Genomic DNA, 8,347 nt, shown 5'->3' with positions numbered 1-8,347 from the left:
ACATGGCAAAGGGGAGTGAAGGCTGCAGAGGGAGTCAGGGTTGCTCTGGGAGTTGACCTTGAGATAGGGAAAGGATGCTGCACTCTCTGAAGAACCATGAGGGTTCTGAAAGGTGAAGAGGGAGGCAGGAGAGGAAAGCCAGAGAAAGACATGAAGAAGGAAGCAGGCAGGGTCTGAAAGATGCCACATGGGGGCGTGGAAGACACAAGGGGCCATGAGCCAGGAAATGAGAGCGACTTCTAGGAGATGGAACAGGCTAGAAAGCAGACTCTCTCCCCGGACCCCGAGAAAGAACTGGTGCTGCCCACACCTTGACTCTAGTCTAGAGAGACTAATTTTGGACTCCTGACCACCACAAGTGTTAAAAGAATAAACGTGCATTGTTTTAAGCCATGAACTTCGTTAGAGCAGCTGTGGGAAACAAACGCAGTGTTGTTAGGGTTTATTTAGGGCGATGGGCCTCACGGAGAAGGTGTCATTTGAGCAAAGACTGGAAGAAGGGGAGAGAGAGCTATGGGCATTCCAGGAAGCGAGAACAGCTAGTGCAAAGGCCCTGGGGCTGGCCTGTGCCTAGTGTGGAAGGAGAGAGGAAAGGAGGGGAAAGATGGTGCCCAGCACGGGCAGCAGGGATTTGAGAAGAGCAAGGACAGGGTCCCATTAGCTGTCTTCTCTCCACGTTCTCACTAGAGCAGGCCCCCTCCTGTTCTGTGTCCTTCCCCTCAGGGCCTGCTGTCCCTTCCTGCATCTTCCGTGTACTGTCAGCCTTGAACTCATCTCCTGAGTCCCAGCTCTGGGTCTGGCCTGTGCAGCCCAGCTCGTGCCCTCCCCAGCTCAGGTGGGGAGGAAAATACAAGGGGACACGAAGACCCCCTGTGTGGGGAGGGGGAGTGGCTTTAGCGGGTCCATGGGTTCCTTGGGGGGTGCTCCAGGGGCCAGGGGACCTGGGGGGCTGGCTCTAGAAGGCTGAGGGGGGCTCTCCAGAGAGCCAGTGGGAGGGAAAGGGGGGGGGAGGGGAGGAGGGGGGCCTTTCCAGAATTGAAAACAACTCTGAATGAGACCCAGAACACGAGGGAGGCCATTAGCCCTGTAGTTATCTGAGGAGGTGATGCAAGATAAGGGTGGATCCTGGCTAGGCCCAAACCCACAGGACCTCCAAGGGACGGCTGAGCGGTGGGAGGTGAGGGGGCTGTGAGCATGGGGAGCAGGTCAGTCCTGGGTACGGAAAGACTCCTCTAGGGCTGTGTGGGGGCAGATTGCAGACGGGCCTGAGAGGAGGCTGTAGGGTCCAGATGGGAGAGGACGAGGCCTGAGCCAGGACCTTGGGGACAGAAAAGTTGACAGAGAGAGGAGAGCTCTGGGCCCGGCAGGCTCTGGGAATGAGGGAGAGCGGGGAGGGAAGAAGGTACCCAGGGGCCTGGCCCTGGGACCCAGGGAACAGTGGGGCCACTTTCAACAGGTGGGGCCCTGGGAGGAGGAGTGGGTTTGGGGGACATGCCGTGCTTACTGGCATGTAAGGGATGTGAGAGGGCAGGTGACATCATGGGAGGTGGACTAGGGACTAGGGAGATGGCTTCAGGGGTCACAGGCCTGTCCTAGGAGACTTGAGTGTATGTGAGCCCAGGGAGGAAGAGAGGGGCCTGGGCAAAAGTGGGGTTCCCTGTTAGGTGCCAGACTGAAATGGGAGACCAGAGACACAGGGAGGCCGTGGGCTGGGAGAGACAGGCGGGCCCAGCTTGGGGCGTGTCTCCCCCATTAAGCCTCAGGCTTGGCTCCACCTGGACAGTAAATTCAACCAAGGACACAAGTTAAACTCTGACACCCCAAAGAAGGCGGGGAGCAGATGCCAGCAAGACGCTCTCATAAAAGCTCCTGTTGATATGGGGATTTGGGCTTGGCAAGTTCTGGTTCCCAAGACTTCCAGAGGTCAAAGGGCAACTTGTAAAGTGAAAAGTCAGCACATGAGGGGGGAAAAATGGCTGTGGTCCCTGGACACGCCAGCTCTGGGGGTGGTCGCCACCCCCCACCCCCCACCCTGCCCAGCCCGGGCTTCCTCCCCCGCCTCTCTCCAGCTCGCTCTCTCTCCCCAGTCTGGGTCTCTGACGCCCTTTGTCCTCATCTGTGTCCCTCTCTTGGTCTCTCTTTCTGGATGTTTCTGTGTCCCTTTCGGGCCCCTGTCTCTCTCTCTCTGCCTGTCTCCCTTGGCCCCCTGGGGCCCCCTCCTCCCTCTGTGCCTGTCGCCTGTCCCACCCTGTCCCAGACAGCCTGGCAGACTCCCTAAGTGCTTCTATTCTGGGGCCTGAGTGACCTCCCCAGGTGCCTTCGCAGCTGTGGCCTAATATGGTCCGAGCCCTCGAGGAGCCAGGGAGGGCGGGGAAAAGGCTGGTTCCCAGCCCTGCATCGGTGGTAACCCTGCCGGGCACGGGGCCTGCGCACTCACGATTTGCCCATAGTGTGCAGAACACCCCCACCTGCTGGCCCGTCCCCGCGTCAAATGGCAGCAATACCTGATTCAGGCTATCCCTCGCCAAAGAATGCCCAGCCAGGCTGGTCCCAGAGCGTGGGTGGTGGGGGCTCCAGGGGCGCCCATGCAGACCCGCAGAGCCCTCCCAGCCCCACCCGGCATCAGGAGGGGAGGGAAGGAGGGGGCCCTGTGGTCACAGGACAGGTGCAGGCGGGGTGACAGCTGTCCTGCGTCCTATGGTGCTGACAGCTGAGGCCCGATTTAGCTCGCAGAGCCAGAGGCTGACCTGATAAGGCGGTGTGGGGGAGAGCGGTCCCGCCCCCAGGGCACCCCTTAAATTGGCCGGCCGGGCCTGGGGGGCTGCCGACACCGACGCCAGGTGAGAGGGGTGCGTCCTTCCTCGACTTCCCTGAGTCCCGCCCGCACAGCGGTTCCAGCTCATTGGGCTCTCTCTTTCTCACTCTTTCCCTGTCTCTCTCGTCTCTCCTTCAGTCTTTCTTTGTGTCCCCTCATCTCCACCCCTCCTGCTCTGCACTTGTCTCCCGCTCTTGTTCCTAAATGTGTCTGCCTCTGTCCTTCCTCCCTTTCCCTCATCATTTCTCTTACCTGTCTGTCTTCCATGTCTCGTTATCTCTCTTATCTCTTTGTCTCTTTCCGTGTGTCTCTGTCACTGACTCTCTTTCCATTTCTCTCTTCCTGACTTTCTCTCTGCCTCTCTCTGTCTTCCCATCTCTCTCTCCATCTCTGACTTCTCCTCCCGCCTGTCTCTCCTTTATTTCTCTTGGTCCCTCAACCTCTCCGCTTCTGTCTCTCTCCCTTTCCCTTTCTCTGTCTTTGTCTCTGTCTCTCTCCCTGTCTCGCTCCCTCCCTCTCTCTCCCTGTCTCTCTCCCTGTCTCTGTCTCTCTGTCTCCGTCTCTGTCTCTCTTGGTCTCTCTCCCTGACCCCACCTCTCTCTCCAGCTCTCCGATGGAGGCTCCGCCCCCGGCCCTCTGCGGCGGCGGTTTCTGCTGAATAAAGCTGTTTCTGTCCTCACCTCTCTCGCTCCTCTCGCATCTTTCTTCCCTTCCTCACTCCTCTGCCTTTGAGCTCGGCACCCCCGCCCTGATCCCAGGTGGGTGGGGGGGCCAGAACCGGGGCTGGGGTTGGGGGCCCTCCCTCCCAGAGACAGCAAGACACAGAGGCCTGGGAGACAGATGGAGAGATGGGAAAGAGACGGAGAGAGAGATGCAGGAGACCCAGAGACAGGGAGAGACAGTGGGACGGCAGGACAAAGAGCGAGATGGGAGATGTAAACTCAGAGACGGGGAGACGCAGAGCCAGAGACAGATTCAGAGACAAGGTGGTGCCCCAACACCCCCATCCTCTGCCCCGGACACAGCAGACAAGGGCAGCCCCTTCCCTCCCGCCAGGCCGTGCCAGGCCCCGGACAATGCACCCTTGTCCTGGCTCCAGTCGAGGCAGCTGGAGGGTAGGCTGGGCCCTGGGGGGAGGGGCAGCCACCAGGAGGCCGAGCTGTGGCCTCTACCCTCAGACTCTACCTCCTCCTCTTGGCCTCGCTTTCTGGTCTCCGCCTACTCTCACTCAGCATGTATGGAGCACCTGCTGTGTGTACCTGAAATGCCCCCTTGCCTCTCCTGGCACTCTCTTGTCTCCTGTCCCTTCCTGTGCCCTCTGCTTGTTCTTCCTGTGCTTCTGGCTCCATTCCTTGGAGGAAATTGGCATTTATTAAGTTCCTAGTGTTTGCCAAGCAATTTTCACACACTGCCTCTGCACCTCATACTGTCCCTTCCACCCTGATTCCGTTCACTTCTTCCTGATCTGCCTGGTCTCTCCTGGGAAGGAACAGGCATTTACTGAGCACCTACTGTGTGCCAGGAAATTTATACTGTCTCCTCTCATTACACTCTCTTCTTTCCAGATTCCTTTCTTCCCTCTCTATTCATTTCCTCTCCTTTCTGACTTTCTGCTCCCTCCTGGGGGAGGGAATGGACACATATTGAGCACCTACTGTGCACCAGGCAGTTTACACATCTTCTCTCCCTCTTCCTCCAGTCTCCCCTAGCCTCTGTCTTTCTGGCCACTCTGTTCACTTCCAAGGCAAGGAACACACATTTATTGAGCACCTGTGGTATGCCAACCATTGCTTGTGCTTTCTCTACTCTCTTCTCGCCCTCCTGTCTCCACTGACCTGTGGTCTCTGCTGTCCAATGCTTCTTTCTGCTCTCTGCCAGGGAAGGAAATAGGTCTTTGTTGAGTACCTACTGTGTGCCAGACAATTTTCTTACACTCCCACCCCCTCACTTCTTCCTGTTCCTTCATCTCTGACTTCTCCATCTGCTCTTTCATTGGGGGAAGAAAACAAGCAATTTTGGAGCACCTACTGTATGCTAGGCAATTAACGCCCCACCTCATCTCCTCTTGCCTCTTTCTCCCTGCCCCTCTCACTCTGCCAGCTTCTCCCTCCCTGTGTTCTCTGGGTCCTCTATTGGGGAAGAGTGCAAGCATTTATTGAGCGCTTCCTGTGCGCGCCATGATTTCCCTGCACGGCCTCCTCCCTGGGTGTCCCTCCTTTGCCTGACTCTTCCCGTGGATATCTCCTTCCTTCTGCTCCGCCGGCCCTGTCACCTCCTCTCCATGCGACCTCAACCAACCTTCATTTCCTTTCGCCTGTGTCTGCATCTTCCTTTTCCTCTTGTTCTCTCTCTCCTCCAAGGAAGACAGTGTGCATTTATTGAGTGCCTCCTGTGTGCCCAGTGCCTCACCTGCACACTCTCTTCCCCCTTTCCTCTCTTCTCCCTGGCTCCTTCTCAACTCCAGCTTCTTTCTCCTCCTCCTCTCTACCCTGCCAGCGCTCTCCTGGGGGAGCAGACAGGCATGTATTAAGTGCCTGCTGTGTGCTGTGCCTTCATATACGTTGTCTGTCATTGCCTACCTCACAGGTTCTTCTCCCTTCTCCTCTCCTCTCTGCTTGCCTCCCTCCTCCTACCTGCTTTCTGTGCTCGCTGCCAGGGAGTGCAATGGGCATTTATTAAGTACCTACTGTGTGCCCATTGCTTTACATATATTCCTTCCCTCACAGCTTCTCGTACTCATTTTCTCTGCTGGAGTTTTCCTCTCCCACTCTTTTCTGTCTCTCTTCTTTATCCTGGGAAAAGAACTAACACTTAACAAGCACCTACTGTATGCCTGGCAATTTCCACTCACGACTCTCTCTCCTTAGGCTGTCTTTCTCCCCACTTTTCTTCTGTGGTTTCTTTGCCTCCTTTATCACTTGCCTCCTCTCTCCTGAAGAAGGGAATGGGCATGTATTGAGTGTGCCAGGCTCTTTATAAGCATGGCTACCTTCCTTACACTCTGTCTTCCCCTTTCTCTTCCTCTCTGCTTCCTGTTCTCTTCCTTCCTGCTCTCCTTCAGGAAGGGGAAGGAGCACTAATTGAGTACCAACTGTGTGCTGGGTAATTTACACATACAATGCTGCTCCTTCAACCCTCTGTTCTTCCCTGTCCCTCCACTCCATCAGCTTCCTCTCTTTCTCTTCTTCCTTCTCATCAGTGGGAGCTCTGAATTTTCTAGACAGAAGGGTTTGGGTGTCCTCTAGAAGCCTCAGTCACCACCACTGTAGAAGGGGCCAATCGTCTTCACCTCACGGTGACAGTGACAACAGGCTGGGGCGCCAATATTATTCCTTCATTGGGAAAATAACGTGGATAATAATAGCCACTCCCTCGTGTGGGGAGGTAGGGGGAGAAGGGGCGCTGAATGAAACCTCAAAGAAAGTAAGATAGAAAATGCTAGACCAGGGAGGGCAGGAATGTCCCCACCAGGGGGCGCTGGTTCTCTGGTCCTCGCGTCCTGAGTTATTACCTCTCCTGCCACCTGGAGAAGTGGATGAGAAACTGAAGCTCAGATAAAGAACAGAACTTGCCTGTCCCTCATCTCTCTGTTTCTGTACTTGTCCCTCCCTCCATCAGCCTCTGCTCCCCCCCCCCATTCTGAGTACCCATCCACCACTGTCTCCTTCTGGCCTCTGTTCCTAGGTCTCACACACGGTCTCTGTCTCCGCCCCATCTGTCTGTGTGACACACTCTCTCTCCACCAGGCACCAGTTTCCCTCACATCTCATTCTACTTTCCTCTGTTCACATCTGCATAGTGTCTTTTTCGTTCTCTCTTCATACTGCTACTCCCATCTCCTGATCTGTGAATCTCTCTATTGTAGGTCTGTCTGTCCACCCCACACACCCCCCCACATCCAGGTGTTCTTCATTCTTCTCGCCCTTCTCTTTCACACTGACCCTCACAGTTCATTCCTCTGTATTTTACATACACCTCTTCCCGTTTCTCTTCCTCCAGTGATGTTCCTGTCCTATTTCGCCTTCTTCTACTCAACCCCACCCTCTCTGCAAGCTTCCCTCTTCTCCTCCCGACTTTCCTGCCCTGTGTTTCACCTCCTCCTTGAACCCGCCCCCCATCCGCCTGTCCCCCAGGAGGTGTTGAGGGACCCTGTCCCCAGGCCCAGGCGCCACAGAGGACAGAGGACAAGGGGAGGGGATGCCCGGAGCTTCTCTGTGCTCTCCTCTCTCTCCTTCTGAGTCTTCACCTCCAGTTCCTTTCTTTCTGTTGGCGTCTCACATCAGCCTCCTGGCTTCTCCTGGTTGTGCTCAGGGAGCTTGGCTTTGCCTGCTGCTCTTCACATTCCCTGTTCAATTCTCCCCTCTGTCCCTCAGTCTGTCTCTCTCTCTCTCTCTCTCTCTCTGTCTCTCTCTCTCTCTCTCTCTCTCTCACACACACACACACACACACACACACACACCCCATTCCTCTGTTCCACCCTCTCTTCCCACCAAGGGCATCTCCTATTTCCTTCCCTGTCTATCCTCACTCTTGTTTATTTTCCCCTGTACCTTCTTTTCTCCCATTTTTCACTCCTCACCCTTTCCTCCTGCCTTCCCTCCAACCCCGACCTTCACCCCCATTGTTCTGCCAGCACTGCCTTTCTGCCATCCTGTCCCACCCCGTGTCCGCACCCCACTTCTCTCCTGCACAGCTATACCCCCCCCCACCCTCCGCCATGTCTCCCTCCATATCTCCTCCTTCCATCTTCCCTGAGCGGCTCCCTCATCTCTCTCGGCTCTCAGTCTCTTTTCCTCCCACACCTGGTATCTGCAGCTGCTCCCTCTCCCCTTGAGGCCATCACATCCCTGCCCTCCCCATTCCCATCCTGTCCCCCAGTACCCCATCTTCTTGCTACTCCAACAGCTGAGAGGCCCCATCGGACAACCAAATAACGGGATAATCGACAGGGCAGGCGGGCGTCTCTGCAGGCTGGTGACATTCCTATCCCGCCTCAGAACAAATAGCCCTGTGATTTATGGTACAGTTTATGAAAATCATTTCATGTACTGCCAGGTCCAGGGACCATCAGCTTGCCGAGCCCTGCAGCTGCACATTTTCATCTGTCTGCAGCTCATCAACTGGGACAAGGGGACACAGGGACACTTCCCCTGACTTGGAAGGGCGCGTTCATTCTCCCTTCCCTCTTCTTGGTTCTCCTCCCTCTGCTTCTGTCTCTCCCTTTCTTTCTCTTTTTCTCTGTCTTTCCCTAAGTCTCTCACTCCTTCCCTCCGTCTTTGTCTCTCTCTCACCCTCTCTCTCTCTCTCCTTTTCTCTCTCCCTAAGTCTCTCCGTCTCTCCTTCTCTCTCTGCCTGTCTCTCTCTCCTCTCTCCCTCCGTCTCTCCTTTTCTCTTACTTCCTCTATCTCTCTAAATCTGTCTCTCTCCTTCTCTCTCCCTCCCTGTCTCTCCTTTTCTCTTACTTCCTCTCTCTCTAAGTCTCTCTAAGTCTCTCTCTCTCTCTCTCTCTCTCTCTCTCTCTCTCTCTCTCTC

Source organism: Hipposideros armiger, unplaced genomic scaffold (genome assembly GCF_001890085.2).
Source record: "Hipposideros armiger isolate ML-2016 unplaced genomic scaffold, ASM189008v1 scaffold_283, whole genome shotgun sequence".
NCBI lineage: Eukaryota > Metazoa > Chordata > Mammalia > Chiroptera > Hipposideridae > Hipposideros > Hipposideros armiger.
This window is presented reverse-complemented; position numbering follows the sequence as displayed.